This window comes from Tursiops truncatus, chromosome X, assembly GCF_011762595.2.
Source record: "Tursiops truncatus isolate mTurTru1 chromosome X, mTurTru1.mat.Y, whole genome shotgun sequence".
NCBI classification, from domain to species: Eukaryota; Metazoa; Chordata; class Mammalia; order Artiodactyla; family Delphinidae; genus Tursiops; species Tursiops truncatus.
In genome coordinates, this window is record NC_047055.1 from 127874767 (window position 1) to 127892631 (window position 17865).

The 17865-nt window shown below is 48.9% G+C and overlaps 1 protein-coding gene across 7 annotated transcripts in view; it reads left to right on the forward strand.

The window, feature by feature from the left end:
- Positions 1-17865, forward strand: part of LOC101337115 (P2Y receptor family member 8) — a 50131-nt gene that overhangs the window by 11276 nt on the left and 20990 nt on the right. Inside the window, exon 1 of one of the 7 annotated variants that reach the window (XM_033849550.2) lies at positions 14121-14839. The exons of the other annotated variants lie outside the window; for them this stretch is intronic. The gene's annotated coding sequence lies outside the window, so the exon portion shown is untranslated. Of the gene's footprint in view, positions 1-14120; positions 14840-17865 lie in introns of those variants that run through there. 7 annotated transcript variants of the gene reach the window in all.

Sequence of the window (17865 nt, forward strand, 5' to 3'; positions counted from 1 at the left end):
AGATAGATAATAGAAATAGATTGAGCGAGAGGTAGATAGATAGATAGATCATGGATGGATAGATAGAGAAGATATATGATAGATGTATACATCTATAGTTATCTACAGATTAGATAGATAGATAGGAGAGACAGAGAAAGATTTAAGGAACTGTCTCATGTGATTGTGGGGCCTGGCAAGTCCCAATTCTGTAGGGTAGACCAGTAGTCTGGAGACTCAGGGACGAGGTGATGCTGCAGCTTGAGTCTGAAGTGTGTCTGAAGGTAGAATTCCCTCTTCCTCGGGGAACCTCAGTCTCTTTTCTCTAAAAGCCTTCAACCAATTAGATGAGGCCCACCCACATTATGGAGGGTCATCTGCTGTACTCAAAGTCCACCGATTTAAATGTTAATTCCATCTTTAAAAAAAAAATACCTTCACACCAACATCTAGACTGGCATTTGACCACATATCTGGATACTGTAGCCCAGCCACACCGATACACAAAATTCACCATCTTGGTTTGGTAGCAATCCACATGGATAATGTCTGGTCCGTGGGGCCATGCTCAGGGCTGACCCTGCCTCTCACAGCCTGGCCTGGGTCCCGGGGTCAGACCAGCCCCCAAGTCTCCTCTGTGTCCTCCATCAGGCCCCCAGATCTGATATCCACCCTGGGTTTCTATGACTAGCTCCTTACTCCTCAGGCTGGGCCCCCAGGTCTCCTTTCAGCTGCCCCTTCCCCATCCTCTTCTGTAGCTGTGGAACTCACAGGGCCTACCCATGTCCCAGGGAACCACAAGTGTCCAGAAAACAGAAATATCAAGGACTCAAGTGTAACACTCATAAGTCACTGGGCCATGGTGACATGGCTGAGCTTCTGGTCACCATGGCAGCAATGGGGAGAGGTCTCTCAAGGGTCCTTGGGGATCTGGGGTGGGCGACAGCCTCACATTCACCCAACGGGCATCTTTGCTCGCTAAGGAGGTGAGCCCTTTTCTCCTTTCTGTGTGACAAACCTCCCATCTCACTGTAGAGGGGATAAGGGCATGGGGAACATGTGTTTTGATGTCTTATACAAGTCCTTGTGTGGACGTGTTTTTTTCCTTTCTTTATCCCTCCAACATTTTTTTTTTTTAAACTATTACTATTCATTAGAGTGGAGAGAAAGAGCAAACACTGGCTACAAACAATATGCAAAAGACACAAATACAAACAGTAGTTAACATTTCTGAACTTCTAGACTTAAGTTCTAAAAGGATGTCAAAACTCAGGACACTATTACATTTAACCATGATGTCAATCACCTCAAAGACAGAAATCTAGCTCCTGAGAAACTGCTTTGTTTTAATAACAGAAAGGCATTTTGTATGTAAACGGATGGGCAGACCTCTACCAAAGGAAAAGCAACACTTGCAGTTTATGGAGGCCCCAAGAAAGATGTTGAAAAGTCTCTCACTCCAATAGCTGCCCTACACATAGGGTTTGCTTCTCATAAATATTTAAACTGTTTAGGATGTAGGAGTTATCCCCGCAAACTTTATTGAGATGTAAGTGACATATAACATTGTCTGAGTCCAAGGTGCGCCACACGATGATTTGGGTACCAGTGTGAGGGAGCAGGGTTTAAGAAAGAAACAAAGATGCTTTGTTCAGTATCAATCAACATGGATTTCTGTTATGAAGTTTAGAAATGGGAAACAATAAAAGAAGCCCATACTTCTTTTGGACCTCAGAAACAGAAGGGAAGTTTTACACATGGAGAACTGGGAGCCTTGTTATGCTGATGGACGGGATGTAAATTGCCAACAGCCACTCTGGAGAAGTGTATGGTGTTTCCTGAAACATCTAAAAAACAAAGCAACAGAGCCTAGGGCACTTCCACTTATGGTCCTATAGCTTAGGGAAATTAAAATCAAAAAGACACAGCCACCCCACAGTGGAAGAAATGGAGAAAAATTACAACCCCTTCATTTGCAAACCAGTCTTCTTTATTTTTTTTTTCCTAATCTCACTGAGAACCCTCTGAATTTTGTGGTCAGAGCCAAAGTGAAGAAACCTTTATTTATGCCTTTGGAGATTCATCAGCTGTATCGAGACAGAGAGGGTCAATCTTTTGATCCCCACCATGGTGAACGCTGGGAAATTCAGTAAGGGGATAGGCTATCTGGTCGTGAACACCCCAAGGTAAACGGAAAGGCACCTTGTGGGATACTCATCACTCCGTTCACAGAAAGATAAAGATCTGCTTCGTATGATCTTACCAATTATGCAACGATCAGCCCCCTGGTCTCCACTTGTCACACAGGAAACCTAGCCCTTCTCCACCGTGAGGCCGTGCCTCTGCATGGTAGGAGATGGGGCCTCAGATTCTGTGTCTGCACAGCACAAGTGTCCAAGGGTTCACAGACACAGAGAAACAGTGAGAGCCCGAAGCGAAGTTTCATGTAATTCATTCAGTGGGAAACCGACAGCATAACCGTCTACCTAGCTATGCATCCTGCTGATGATTTAAATGTGGGAGGGTGTGATGAGCTGAACTGTGTCCCTGGAAAATCCAGTTGTGGACGGCCACATCCCCAAGACCTCAGAATATGACTTTTTTGGAAATAGGGTCTTTGCCGAGGAGGATCTTTTAAGGTCCTTTTGCAGAATAGGGTCTTTTAAGATGAGGTCCCTAATCTAGTAGTGCTGGTGTCCTTAGAAGAAGAGGAAATTAGGACACAGACACACACAGAGGGATGATCCTGTGAGGACACAAGGAGAAGACGGCCGTCTACACACGCAAGAGAGAGGCCTCAGGAGGAGCCAGCCCTGCCCACACTTGGATCGCGGACATGCAGCCTCCAGGACTGAACGAATAAATGTTTATTGTTTGAGCCGCCCTGTCTGCTTCATTACAGAAGTCACCAGACATTCTACAGCTGGGACTAGTTTCTACTCAGCCTTGAGTCTACAATCACTGTGTCTTTCTTCTCTGCTTCCTGTTCTAACCTGTTATTTCTCAGCAAGAGTGACCAGTCCCACGGAGGAGAGACCGACACCGTTGTCTGCTAGAGGACGCCTTCTGTCCGGAGCCACCCTCGCTGGCCTCCTAATGAAATGTGGCCTGCGTGTGGCTTCCAGGAGGAACTCCTTGTATCCACGGCCCCTGTCAGCTGGAGCCTTCTCCGGACCAGACAGACATGGACCACCCTGTAGAGTTCTCTCTCCCGTCAGCTACTGAAGCCGGGCACCCCAGGGGACAGAGACCATGAAGGGCAGTACGTGGACAGCCCTTGGCCTCCGGCCACCCAGGATTTCCGTATCTGTGCTCTGGACCCCACAGACATAACGATCATCTCCACACAGCCCCCAAACAGAACATCTCCTGAGTCTGCAGGAAACCTCACACGTTTCAAAGGATGAGACACATTCAGGATACACTCTCTGACCTTCATGGAATTAGGCTGGAAACCCGTGAGCTAAAAGATGACTGAAGATTCTTCAACTGCTGGACATTTCTGAATAACCCAAGGACCAAAGAAGGAATTATGATGAAAACAGAAGAGATTTTTCATGAATGATACAGTAGACAGAATAATGTTCCCTGAAGATGTCCAGGTTCTAAGCCCCAGAACCTGTGAATATGTAACCTGACATGGCAAAGGAGCCTTAGCAGATGTGATTAAGTTAAAGATCTTGACATGGGAGATGGTCCTGGATTATCTAGGCTGCCTTAATGTCGTCACAAGGATTCTTATAAGAGGGAGGTATGACTCTGAAAGTCAGAGAAGGAGATGTGATGACAGGAACAGAGAAAAAGATATTTGAAGATGTTCAGAATAGAGAGAATCAGAGAGGAGAGAAGAAGCTATTCTGGCTTTGAAGGTGGAGGAAGGGGCCACTAGCCAAAGAATGGAGGTGCCTCTAGAATCTGGAAAATGCCAGGAAACTGATTCTTCCCCAGAGCTGCCGGAAGGAACAGCCTTGCCAACACTTTGAGCTGGTGAAACTGATTTCAAACTACTGGCCTCCAGGACTGTAAAGAAAATAAAGTTCGGTTGTCTTAAGCTTGTGGCAATTCATTACAGCAGCCACAGAAAACTCACAGAAATGATACTGAAGATACAAAAAATCAAAACCTATGGGATGAAACCAAAGCAGGGAAAACAGGCAAATTCATGGCCTTGAATGCATTCACTGGAAAAGCAGAAAGGTTGCAAAGCCATGGCCTAAGATTCCATCTTAAGAATCTAGAAAGAGTTTCTCTTTTTAGATCAAACCCAAAGAAAGTAGAAGGAGCGAAATGATGAAGATAAGACCAGAGATCAGGGCTTCCCTAGTGGCGCAGTGTTAAGAATCTGCCTGCCGAGACAGGGGAAACGGGTTCAAGCCCTGGTCCGGGAAGATCCCACATGCTGCAGGGCAACTAAGCCCGTGAGCCACAACTACTGAGCCTGCGTGCCACAACTACTGAAGCCCGCGTGCCTAGAGCCCGTGCTCCACAACAAGAGAAGCCACCACAATGAGAAGCCCGTGCACAGCAACGAAGACCCAATGCAGCCAAAAATAAATAAATAAAATAAATAATTATTTTTTAAAAAAGAAAAGATCAGAGATCAGTATAACAGAAAGAAAAATGTGCACAAGAGAAAAGCCCACAAGAATAGTATCCTTTTGGGGGTCCTTTTGAGTTGAACAAGATGCATCTGTTGGATGCTGGCTGATAGTAAAGCCTGAGGCACACCCATTCTTTAGAGTGAGATGTTCCAAAGAAAGCCACACCTAAGTTCTCCAACGGTAAATCACCACCCTGCTTCATGTGACACCCTCCAAAAACGTATGTTTGCCACAAACACAATGACATTCTGAAGCGTCTGCCTTCTGTCTACACCCATTAAAACCAGAAAGAAAAAAATAACAGACAACCTCTGAAACACTTTTGAGACCCAGGCTCAAAGACTAATTCTATTTATTCTAGTGTTTTTATTGTGTTCGGTGTAATACCATATAGTCATCGAGCTTTTTAGTAAATAGTAAAGCTAGTCCTTTGAAGTAATCACCCTTGTCCCAAGAGCAACTTTTCACTCCCACTCTCTGCTGGAGTTTGAGCCGGTCAGTGGAGAGCAGAAACGTTCTCATTAATATTCTCTCCCTCTCCAGATACTGTTCAGCTGGGATGGATGTCAGTCTCCAGCTGTCCAGATCCATGCAGGGTTCCTGAGGCTCTGAGCTGAGTGATTCTATGTCCCTTCTGAAAAATGCCCCCAAATCACACTCCCTCACTTAACATTTTCCACATTTCCACATGCATTTACAATCCCATACAAATCAAAATAATTTCATTTAGGAACGCCTTTTTGCACATAGGCCGGCACCCCTTGAGTCCTGGGTTATCCCCTGCCTCTTCCTGCATGAAGGTTTAGGGCAGTGGAGTTTTCATGCTGGGATACCCAGAGCACCAAAGATCATCTTGGTTTTTAGAACAATCAAGGTCAGATCCTGTACAGTCCAAGAGGATGATTCTAGTATTACACAGACCTATGTTGGAAAGTCTTTAATTCATCAGCTCATCCGACTCGTGACAAGCAAAATCGTTTTGTTTTGTTTTGTTTTAATCAAGATTCTCTACAGTTCAAGTGCAAGTCCAACATAGAGAACAAACTGGTGGCTGCCAAGGGGGGAGGGATTTGGGGGAGGGATGGAATGGGAGGTGGGAGTCAGCAGATGTCAGCTTTTATATACAGAATGGATAAGCAACAAGATCCTACTGTAGAGCACAGGGAACTATATTCAATATCCTGGAGTAAACCATCATGGAAAAGGATATGAAAAAAAAAGAGGAATATATATATATATGACTGAGTCACGTTGCTGTACAGCAGTAATTAATACAACACTGTAAATCAAGTATACTTCAATGAAAAAAAAAACAAATGCAAGTCCAAGAAAATTGTAGAATTCTGGGTGAATATGAAAAAGCAAGCCCTCCCCCAGGACAGATGTAGAACAACAACAAGCAAAGGAGATGCCCACCTTCTTAACATCCAACCCAGGTGTCACAAACCCAGAGGGCCTCACGTCCACACTCCTGGAGGTACCTGTGTTTTGAGGGTTGGGGGGCTGACTCAGACGCAGGTGCTCAGGGCCCCAGGCAGCGGAAGCTCCCCTCCTCCCTCCATGACGTTGCAAAGAATGGAGAGGTGCCAGTTGGACACACCAACTCATTTCAACATGGCGGGATCATCTCATCTCCTTGTGATTTTCAAGATTCATGGGTTAATCTCAGGGAAGAAACTTTTGCACCATCTCCTTCAGATCTGCTACATGTTACCCCAAGACTTAGCAACCACTTACTTGAACAAGTCACAGTCTACTAGGTCTGGTACATGAAGTTCTCATCCTTTATGACCCTATAAACTGTGCAATACATTCAATGCCTATTAAAAGCTAAAGTGAGACAAATGAACTTATTTATGCGACAGAAAGAGACCCACAGACTAAGAAAACAAACTTACGGTTGCCGAAGGGGAAAGAGAGGGGATAAATTAGGAATTTGGGATTAAAAGATACAAACTACTATATATAAAATAGATAAACAACAAGGACCAACTGTTAGAGCAAAGGGAACTCTATGCAATATGTTGGAATAACCTATAATGGAAAAGAATCTGAAAAAAAATAGAGCTATATGTGTATGACTGAATCAGTGTGCTATATACCTAAAATGAACACAACGTTGTAAATCAACTATACTTCAATTTAAAAAAAAAAGAAAGAAAATAAATAAATAAATAGAAGCTAAAATGATATACTAGAGATTGGTTCAAGATGGCGGAGTAGAAGGACGTGCTCTCACTCCCTCTTGTGAGAACACTGGAATCACAACTAGCTGCTGAACAATTGTCGACAGGAAGACACTGGAACTCACCATAAAAGATACCCCACATGCAAAGATAAAGGAGAAGCCACAGTGAGACTGTAGGAGGGGCACAATCCCAATCAAATCAAATCCCATAACTGCTGGGTGGGTGACTCACAAACTGGAGAACACTTAGACCACAGAAGTCCACCCACTGGCGTGAAGGTTCTGAGCCCCACGTTAGGCTTCCCAACCCGGGGTCCAGCAATGGGAGGAGGAATTCCTAGAGAATCAGACTTTGAAGGCTAGTGGGAATTGACTGCAGGACTTTGACAGGACTGGGGGAAACAGAGACTCCACTCTTGGAGGGCACACACAAAGTAGTGTGCGCATCAGGACCTAGGGGGAAGGAGCAGTGACCCCACAGGAGACCGAACCAGACCTACCTGCTAGTGTTGGAGGGTCTCCTGCAGAGGAGGGGGGTGGCTGTGTCTCACCAAGGGACAAGGACACTGGCAGCAGAAGTTCTGGGAAGTACTCCTTGGCGTGGGCCCTCCCAGAGTCCACCATTAGCCCCACCAAAGAGCCCAGATAGGCTCTAGTGTTGGGTCGCCTCAGGCCAAACAACCAACAGGGAGGGAACCCAGCCCCACCCATCAGCAGACAAGCGGATCAATAAAATTAGAAATGAAAAAGAGGTTACAACGGACACCACAGAAATACAAAGCAACATAAGAGGCTACTACAGGCAACTCTATGCCAATAAAAAGGACAACCTGGAAGAAATGGACACATTCTTAGAAAGGTATAACCTTCCAAGACTGAACCAGGAAGAAATAGAAAATATGAACAGACCAATCACAAGTAATGAAATTGAAATTGTGATTAAAAATCTTCCAACAAACAAAAGTCCAGGACCAGATGGCTTCACAGGTGAATTCTATCAAACATTTAGAGCAGAGTTAACAAGAACACACTTTGACATAAGTCACAGCAAGATCTTTTTTGATCCACCTCCTAGAGTAATGGAAATAAAAACAAAAATAAACAAATGGGACCTAATGAAACTTAAAAGCTTTTGCAAAGCAAAGGAAACTACAAACAAGACAAAAAGACAACCCTTAGAATGGGAGAAAATATTTGCAAATGAACCAACAGACAAAGGATTAATCTCCAAAATATATAAACAGCTCATGCAGCTCAATATTAAAAAAGCAAACAACCCAATCAGAAAATGGGCAGAAGACCTAAATAGACATTTCTCCAAATAACACATACAGATGGCCAAGAAGCACATGAAAAGCTGCTCAACATCACTAATCATTAGAGAAATGCAAATCCAAACTACAATGAGGTATCACCTCACACCAGTCAGAATGGGCATCATCAAGAAATCTGCAAACAATAAATGCTGGAGAAAGTGTGGAGAAAAGGGAACCCTGTTGCACTGTTGGTGGGAATGTAAATTGATACAGCCACTTTGAAGAACAGTATGGAGGTTCCTTAAAAAATCAAAAACAGAATTACCGTATGATCCAGCAATCCCACTACTGGGCATGTACCCAGAGAAAACCATAATTCAAAAAGACACAGGTACCCCAATGTTCATTGCAGCACTATTTACAATGGCCAGGTCATGGAAGCAACCTAAATGCCCATCGACAGACGAATGGATAAAGAAGATGTGGTACATATATACAATGGAATATTACTCAGCCATAAAAAGGAACGAAATTGGGTCATTTGTAGAGACGTGGATGGGTCTAGAGACTGACATACAGAGTAAAGTAAGTCAGAAAGAGAAAAACAAATATCATATATTAACGCATATATGTGGAACCTAGAAAAATGGTACAGATGAACCGGTTTGCAGGGCAGAAATAGAGACACAGATGTAGAGAACAAATGTATGGACACCAAGGGGGGAAAGCGGCAGGGTGGTGTGGTGGTGGTGTGATGAATTGGGCGATTGGGATTGACATGTATACACTAATATGTATAAAATAGATAACGAATAAGAACCTGCTGTATAAATAAATAAATAAAATTCAAAAATTCAAAAAAATAAAATCAAATGACATACTAGGGGCTTCCCCGGTGGTGTAATGGTTGAGAGTCCGCCTGCCACTGCGGGGGACACGGGTTCGTGCCCCGGTCTGGGGGGATCCCACATGCCGCGGAGCGGCTGGGCCCGTGAGCCATGGCCGCTGAGCCTGCGCGTCCGGAGCCTGTGCTCCGCAACGGGAGAGGCCACAACAGTGAGAGGCCCGCGTACCGCAAAAAAAAAAAAAAAAAATGACATACTAGCTGCAGGGTTTTATAAATCCTTAGCTGTACAAATATTCCTTTTCGTCAAATGTGTAGGAAGATCTTGACGGTAATGCACCTCCTTCAGGAAGCCAAATCCAATACATTCTTTTCTAAGTTTATTGTTTAATTACTGTGCATCAAGGTGCATGATACACTTCTGTTGCTCTGATCACTTTTCGTCCTAGGACCACTCACTCGGAAGAGACCTTTTAGCACGTAGGCCCTGATGGTACAGGAAGTGAAACCCGTGTTGAGGTGCCAACGCTTACACCTATTTTTGTTGCCGTGAGTTGGATGGGGTGATATACAAAAGATTTTCCGACATAGATTTCGACAATACTAAAATTAGACTCTAAAAATGGTAGAAATGAAAAGACAATTTCACAAAAGGAAAGATGTGAATTTTTGAGGAAAAAAAAAAAAGATTTTAAAGAAGAAAGAAAGGCATACTGTGAAATTCCCCAATCTTTAAATAGAGTTTCTCCATGGGCTATTTCAATGGGTGATGGAGTATATAGCACCGATACAGTTAGAATCCACTGCATACCCTCACAGTTGTCACCCAGCAGTTGTATGTTGAAATAGCATGGTTCATGATTTGTCAGAAATTGTTTGCATCCTTTAAAACTTAAAATATTAGCTGTCAACACTGAAATTCTTTTAGCATGCGCAGAGAACGTTGTTCGTGCTACTTCCCTGGGGGCCGTAAAAAGGACCACAAACTGGGGACTTAAAACAGCAGAAATGCATCCTCCCCCATCCTGGGGACCAGACGTCTGAGGTCAGGGTGTCCCAGGGCCGTGCTCCCTCTAGAGGCTCCCGGGGAGGGTCCTTCCCGCCTCTTCCAGCTTCTGGGGGCTCCAGGCGTCCCTGGGCTCGTGGCCGCATCCCTCCCGTCTCTTCCTCCGTCTTCCTGGGGCTTCTCCTCTGTGTCTGTCTCTCCTCTTCTGTCTCTTAGAAGGACCCTGTCATTGGATGTAGGGCCACCCTCCTCCAGGAGGACCTCATCTCAGACCCTTCACTGCATCACATCTGGAAAGGCCCTGTTTCCAAATAAGCTCCCGTTCCCAGGTTCCAGGGGTCAGGATGTGGACACGTTTGGGGGGTCACCACTCAGCTCACCGCACCACTGGAGGCCATGAACCCCGCTTTGCTGGGTGGAGGCTACTGATCCAGCCTCACTGCTGAGGGGCCAGCTGGGGACAGGGCTGTCCCACAGCGGGGACCCCCCGGGGGGCTTGGGGGTGGGCATGGCAGCTGGCACAGAGGCCCCAGCAGGATGTCTGCAGGGGAAGGGGGCAGGGCCCACTGAGAGTGACAAGAAAGAGGAACTGTGTCCCCAGCGGGGCTCGTCCCCGGCCGGCTCTCACCAACACAAGCCCCATGTTACCAGCGGGGAGGGACCGAGGGGGAGGGGCTTAGAAGCAGGATAAATAAACCCATTCTCTTTGCAAGGTACACATGGGGACATAGTTCCACCCATCACACGTCTGGAAATGGCTTTACTTCCAAATCCAAAAGTGAAAGCTGAACAGAAACTCATAGACACGCAAAGGCCTGCAGCTCCCGGACAGCAGCGCTACCAACGGCTCTGGGGTCAGACATTTTGCGCTAGTAGGAGTCACCTCCCAACACAGACAAGCCTGGGCCAGACCCAGACACTGGAGGACAGTCCCACACCCTGCCACGTTGCCCTGTGGTCACGGGAAAAGGTCAGGGTTAAAAATCCCCACTTCGATAAACAAGGGGGGGGCGGTGGAGGGAAGGCCTGGGAGTTTGGGGTAGCAGGTGCAAACTGTCATATATGGGATGGATCCATAAGGCCCTCCTGTAGAGCCCAGGGAACTGTATCCCATCTCCTTGGATAAACCATCACGGAAAAGAATATGAAAAAGAAAACGTATATGCAGACACATATACGTATATATGTGTACAGCGGGGTCACTTTCCTATACAGCAGACGTGGGCACAGCATTGGAAATCAACTACAGTCCAATCAGAAAGTAATAATGGAAAAAAAAATCCCCACCTCAACAGGACAGAACAGCCCGGGCTGCAGACGGGGGCCACTTTGGGCCCCCACGCCCTGTCCCTTCCGTGGCTGCCACCCAGAGGGTGGACCGGCTACAGCTCACCCTCCTGACGCTGGGGACTCTCCCGGGTTAGTCCTAAAGGTCGCTCCTCCCTGGAAGCCCCTGCAAACCCTGCATCCTGGCTGAGGGAGCTCGGCGGGGCCAGAGACACAGACACACGCAGAGAGTGTCCTCGCCGGGCACACGGGGAGCAATGGACCTTCTGGGGCGGTCGGGGAAGGCTGGGGAGGGGCCGACCCTCAGACCCCCAGCCGCCTTCTGCTGATGCCATCATGACCCCAAATGCTGCCTCTGAGCCTGGTTGGATCCGGAAACTCCTGAACATACAGCAGCACCCACAGCATTTAGGGTGTCTCCCTCCTGCCTCCCCATCACCCTTAGAAGGACTCTGTGCTGACACGGGGCCACCCAGACAACCCGGGGTCATGTCGCAGCCTCGGCCGCCCCTGACCAGGCAAGGCCCACAGCTGCTCGGGCAGCTGCATCCTGTTTCCAGGCTGTGCACCGCTGACCGAGGGCTTACACTGGAATCAGTGTAGAAATTCCCTTTCTTTTCCCCCACCAAATCTGAAAAGCTCCATTTTATTTTATCTTCTTTTTTATTGTATCTTATTTTAGTTTACTTTGTTTTCCTTTTTCATATTGTTTTCCATGATACGTCATTACCAGATATTGAATACAGTTCCCTGTGCAGGGTCTGGTAGTTTATCTATTTTACAATATATAGAGGAGTGTGTATCTGCTAATCCCAAACTCCTAATCTATCCTGCCCCCCCACGCTGTATTTTACTTTAAAATTTTAACTTTTACCTTGCTTTATTTTATCTCATTTTAGTTTGTTTCTGTGGAAAGAACACTTAACATCTACCCTCATCACAGATTCTTAAGTGCATAATACAGTATCGTCATCCGTGGGCCCAGTGCTGTACGGCAGGTTGCTAAAACTTGTTCATCTTCCCAAACCGAGGCTCTGTCCCCATTAAACACTGACTCTCCATCCCCCTCCCCCAGGCCCCGGCCCCCACCATCCTACTGTCTGTCTCTATGAATCTGACGGCTCCAGGGAGTTCCTAATAAGTGGAATCACAGAGTATTTGTGTTTTTGTGACTTTATCTCGCTGAGTGTCATGTCCTCAAGGTTCATCCTTGTAGCCTGTGTCAGAATCTCCTTCCTTTTTCACGCTGTATAATATTCCACAGTATACAAGGACCCCATTCTGTGTATATCCGTTCATCAAACAATTAAAAATAGAGCTACTGTGTAGTCCAGCCATCCCAGGTCTGGCTCTATATCCCAAATAATGGAGATCAGAACCTCAGAGAGAGATCGGCACCCCCATCCTCACAGTGGTAGGACTCACAGCAGACAAGACGTGGAGACGCCCCAAGGGTCCCTCCAGGATGAACCCGTGTCAAAGTTCTCAACCTCCGAGTAATCCCTGGGTGACACGCGTGCCCTGCGCATCCCGGCTGTCCCTGGGCTCCCGGGCAGGACGGTCAACCCCATTGCTGGTCCTACAAACTTTAGGGAAGCAGGGAGGCTGGACTCCACCCACGGCCATGGGAAACGTCCATGGTTCCCACGGCCACCAGGGGCACCAGCGTTGGCCTCCAACTTCCCTAAACTCTGTCACGCGGCCCCACCCCCATCCTTCCCCACCCACAAGACCCTCATCCTGTGCCGGCCACTTCCACGGCCGCCTGCTGCTCTCCTGGGCCCGCCGGAGACTCTCTCCTCTTGGTCTTCACCGTGGACCCTCAAAAGCCACGGCAACCCAGGAGCTGCAGGCTGCTAGCCTTGGGGGGCATCCGTGATCACAGCCCCTTCTCCAGGCAAGATGCCCCGACCGTACCGCACCTCCTTCGCCAGAGGCGCCCACGTCCCATAATCCCCAGAGCCTGAGAGTGTGTTTTGGTACTGGGCGCAGGGGGCTGACCTATACCATTCATGAAAAATCGCTTCTGTTTTCACCATGATTCCTCCTTTGGCCCTTGGGTTATTCAGAAATGTCCAGCAGTCGAAGAATCTTCAGTCATCTTTTAGCTCACGGGTTTCCAGCCTAATTCCATGAAGGTCAGAGAGTGTATCCTGAATGTGTCTCATCCTTTGAAACGTGTGAGGTTTCCTGCAGACTCAGGAGATGTTCTGTTTGGGGGCTGTGTGGAGATGATCGTTATGTCTGTGGGGTCCAGAGCACAGATACGGAAATCCTGGGTGGCCTGAGGCCAAGGGCTGTCCACGTACTGTTCTCCATGGTCTCTGTCCCCTGGGGTGCCCAGCTTCAGTAGCTGACGGGAGAGAGAACTCTACAGGGTGGTGCATGTCTGTCTGGTCCGGAGAAGGCTCCAGCTGACAGGGGCCGTGGATACAAGGAAGTCCTCCTGGAAGCCACGCGCAGGCCACATTTCATTAGGAGGCCAGCGAGGGTGGCTCCGGACAGAAGGCGTCCTCTAGCAGACAACGGTGTCGGTCTCTCCTCCGTGGGACTGGCCACTCTTGCTGAGAAATAACAGGTTAGAACAGGAAGCAGAGAAGAAAGACACAGTGATTGTAGACTCAAGGCTGAGTAGAAACTAGTCCCAGCTGTAGAATGTCTGGTGACTTCTGTAATGAAGCAGACAGGGCGGCTCAAACAATAAACATTTATTCGTTCAGTCCTGGAGGCTGCATGTCCGCGATCCAAGTGTGGGCAGGGCTGGTCCCTCCTGAGGCCTCTCCCCTGGGTGTGTAGACGGCCGCCTTCTCCCTGTGTCCTCAGAGGGTCGTCCCTCTGTGTGTGTCTATGTCCTGATCTCCTCTTCTTATAAGGACACCAGTGCTATGGGATCAGGACCCACCCTAATGACCTCATTGTACCTTCATCCCCTCTTTAAAGACCCCGTGTCCAAATACAGTCACATCTTGAGGTCCTGGTGGTCAGGATGCCAAGATACGAATTTTTGGGGGGAATACAATTTAGTCCATGGCAGGGGGAACCTCAGAGAATATATCCCACTGCTTGACAACCAGGAGCCCTCTTATCCCAGTGCAATGAGTAGGCTTTTAAATAGTTAATATTAGCAGTTTTTGAAAAATAAACTAATATTAAATATATTCAAAGGACGCCACACTTCAACTCATTACAGTCTCTCAACATAAACTAACAGCTCTTAGGAAGTGATTCCTGAATCTATTTGGGTGAGACTTTTTTTAAAACTTGTTTTTCTAAAAAGACATATTATAAAAATATGTAAAATCCACTCTAGTGACCCATTCCACCACCAACCCCAGGGACCCCACCGTGAAAAAGAGGAACCTTTTCCATCCACGGCGGCTCTGCCCTCGGGCTCCGAGTTTCGTAACCTTTGTGCACTTAATTACATCTGCAGATGACAAGTTACCGTTAGAGGCAGTCTGCTGCGTCCCTGGAGGGTTGGGGACTGTGTCTGTTGCAGGGCTGGTTGGGGGACAGACAGTAGGGTCACCAGCAGAGTGGGGAGCTGTCTTGTTCCTGTGTGGACCTTTCTCTGAAGGGGCAACCTCCCGTGCCCCGGAGTGAGGGTCCCCAGCACCCGGCTCAAACAAGCTGCAAGGGGCCTGCTCACCCAAGACCGCCACCCTCCCAGCAGCCACCGTAAGTCACGGGACAAGGTGTGGGGGTGGGGGAAGGCAGTACAGGGTCCCCCGGGGGTGAGCCGGGAGGCAGGGGGACGCGTGTCTCCATTTAATTGCGGGCCAAGGGCTCACGTCACATCAGCTCACTTTAGGGCTGTGTTATTTTAACCCGGGCACCCCAAAGTCCTAAAAGTATTTGTGGGGTTTGCCGAGAGAGGACAGAGGCTGCAGGGGAGTCATGAGACTAGGGTGGCGGTGCTGACAATGGTTGAGACTTCCATGGAAAACCCCCATTCTTCCACATCCTAAGGTGCTATTCTTGTCATTTCTGTTGATATGGAAACTGAGGGTCTGCGTTAAGGAACTTGTCCAAGACTCAGATCCAGAGAGCCGCAGAGGCGGGTGCCGGTGGCTGCACGCACGTGGCTACCGTGGAATGTCCAAGCGTTGGCTGAGGCGGGGGGGGGGGGGGCTCCGTGGGCGCCCTCCTCTGGAATTCCATCCCGAGTGGGGACGCGCTGCTTCCTGGTGGGTGAGTCGTCACTCTTGGTGGCAAACAATAGAAACTTGGCTCATGCTAGCCGAGGCCAACGTGGAAATTGTCGAATTGGATAATTAGGAATGTCAGGGCAGCTTCAGGCATGGCTGGATCCAGGGGCTCAAGTGGTTCTCCGCTCCTGTTTTCTCTCTTGTCCCAGATTTCAGCTCCGCCATCCTCTGTCTCCCTGGCAGGCTTTAGTGGCCCTGGAGGAAAGGCCAGTCACTCCGTGGAGGGAAAGAGGGTCCCGGCAGCCCCAAACCCCCATCTTTACAGAGCAGAACTCACAGGGAAAGGAGACAGCCTCTCTCTCCCAGCACCTCTAGAGGGTTCTGACTGGCCCTGCCAGGGTCAGATGACCAGCCCTGGACTGATGCCTAAGGACAGAGTGAGGGAGATCCGTGATGGGCCAGGCTTCAGCCACTTCTCACTCTTGTGTGATTGACAGTCTCTCGGACCAGGGGCTCAGAGTGGGACAGGTTCCAGAGGAAGAAAGGATACTCTACACCAGGTCCCCTGCAGCAGGGGGATGTGGGGGGGGGGGGTTCTGGACACCAGGTTCACTGCAGGGGGGAGTGACATGGGGGGTTCTGGACACCCCTCCGCTGCAGCAGGGGGATGTGAGCGGGGTTCTGGACACCAGGTTCACTGCGGGGGGGACATGAGGGGGGTTCTGGACACCAGTTTCACTGCGGGGCGGGCGGGGGGACATGAGGGGTGTTCTGGACACCAGGTTCACTGCAGGGTGGACGTGAGGGGGGTTCTGGACACCAGGTTCACTGCGGGGGGGGGGCGGGGGGACATAAGGGGGGTTCTGGACACCAGGTTCACTGCAGGGGGGAGTGACACGGGGGGTTCTGGACACCCATCCGCTGCAGCAGGGGGACGTGAGGGGGTTCTGGACACCAGGTTCACTGCAGTGGGGGGACAGGAGAGGTGGCTGGTTAACTTGTCCGAAGTCACAGGCCTAGGGCTGGTCACCTGCTACGCCATGCCCTTCCTTCTGTTTGTCCATCACGCCTCCATCTGTCCATTCGCTCTGCATTTCTGGAGACCGTCCTCGTGTCATCTATTCCCTCACTCTTCATTTATCGGGAACGTCCTTGTGTCCGACTTAAACTCAGGACAGAGCTGTCCATGTCCCACGCAAGGCCCTTCATCCCTCTGTGCGTCGGTTTCCCCATTTGTAAACGGAAAACAGTAGGGGCTTGTCTCCCGAGGAAGGGTCTAGGAGGACACGTTTGCACACATGCAGGATGATTCTTTCCAAGGAACGGGAGACGCAGCCCGAGGGCTCAGGGAACGGTGGCCCGAGCTTTCCACGTCATCCCCCGGGTGCAGGGCCAGGAAGGATGCTGTCTGTGGCCTTGGTACAGAAGGAAATGAGAACAATGGCAGCCCCTGGGAACCTCGGCCCATCCACGGTGGCTTCCAGGACGAAGCTTTGCGTAATCAGCGAAGATGTTCAGGCCACCCCTTCCTCCTGTTCAGGTCGTGGCTGGGATTCACTCAGCCGTGGGGACCACAGAGCTGAAGACGTGGGCGGTCAACTCCAGATACGCTGGCAGTGACCCGAGGGGTGAGGACGCTGGGGTACAGGGACGAAAGCCTCAGAACTAGGAGTTCACGGGGCAAAGGGCCAACTACACACAGGGAAGCACAGCAGAGGCGTCCTCAGGCTTCTCCCTGCGATTTATGAGGCATTTTAAAAAATTGAGCTATAATTCACACAACATACAATTAACCCTTTTAAAGTCAATAATACGGGAGCACTTAGCACATCCACAGTATTGTGCAACCATCACCTCTGTCCAGTTCCAGAAAATTCTCATCCCCCCAAAAGGAGACCCTGTCCGCACTGAGTAATCAGTCCTCATTCCCAACTCCCTGCGGACTCTGGCAACCAAAAATCTGGTTTTTGTCTCTGTGGATTTGATGATACTGGACATTTCACATAAATGGAATAATAAAATATGTGTCCTCCTGCGTCTGCTTCTCTCACTGAGCATCGTGTGTTCAAGGTCCATCCACGCTGTAGCCTGGGTCAGAGCTTTGCTCCTTTTCATGGCTGAGTCATATCCCATCATGTGGATGGACCCCACGCTGTGTATGCACCCACCCACCCATCCATCCACCCACCCATCCATCCATCCATCCATCCACCCATCCATCTACCCAACCATCCATCCATCCATCCACCCATCCATCTACCCAACCATCCATCCATGCATCTATCCATCCATTCATCCATCCACCCATCTATCTATCCATCCACCCATCCATCTACCCAACCATCCACCCACCCATCCACCCATCCATCCATCCACCCACCCATCCATCCACCCACCCATCCATCCACCCATCCACTCACCCATCCATCCATCCATCCATCCATCCACCCATCCATCCATCCATCCATCCATCCGTCCACTCACCCATCCATCCACCCATGGACACTTGGGCTGTTTCCACCCTTCGTTGTCAATACTATGGCTACGAACATGCGT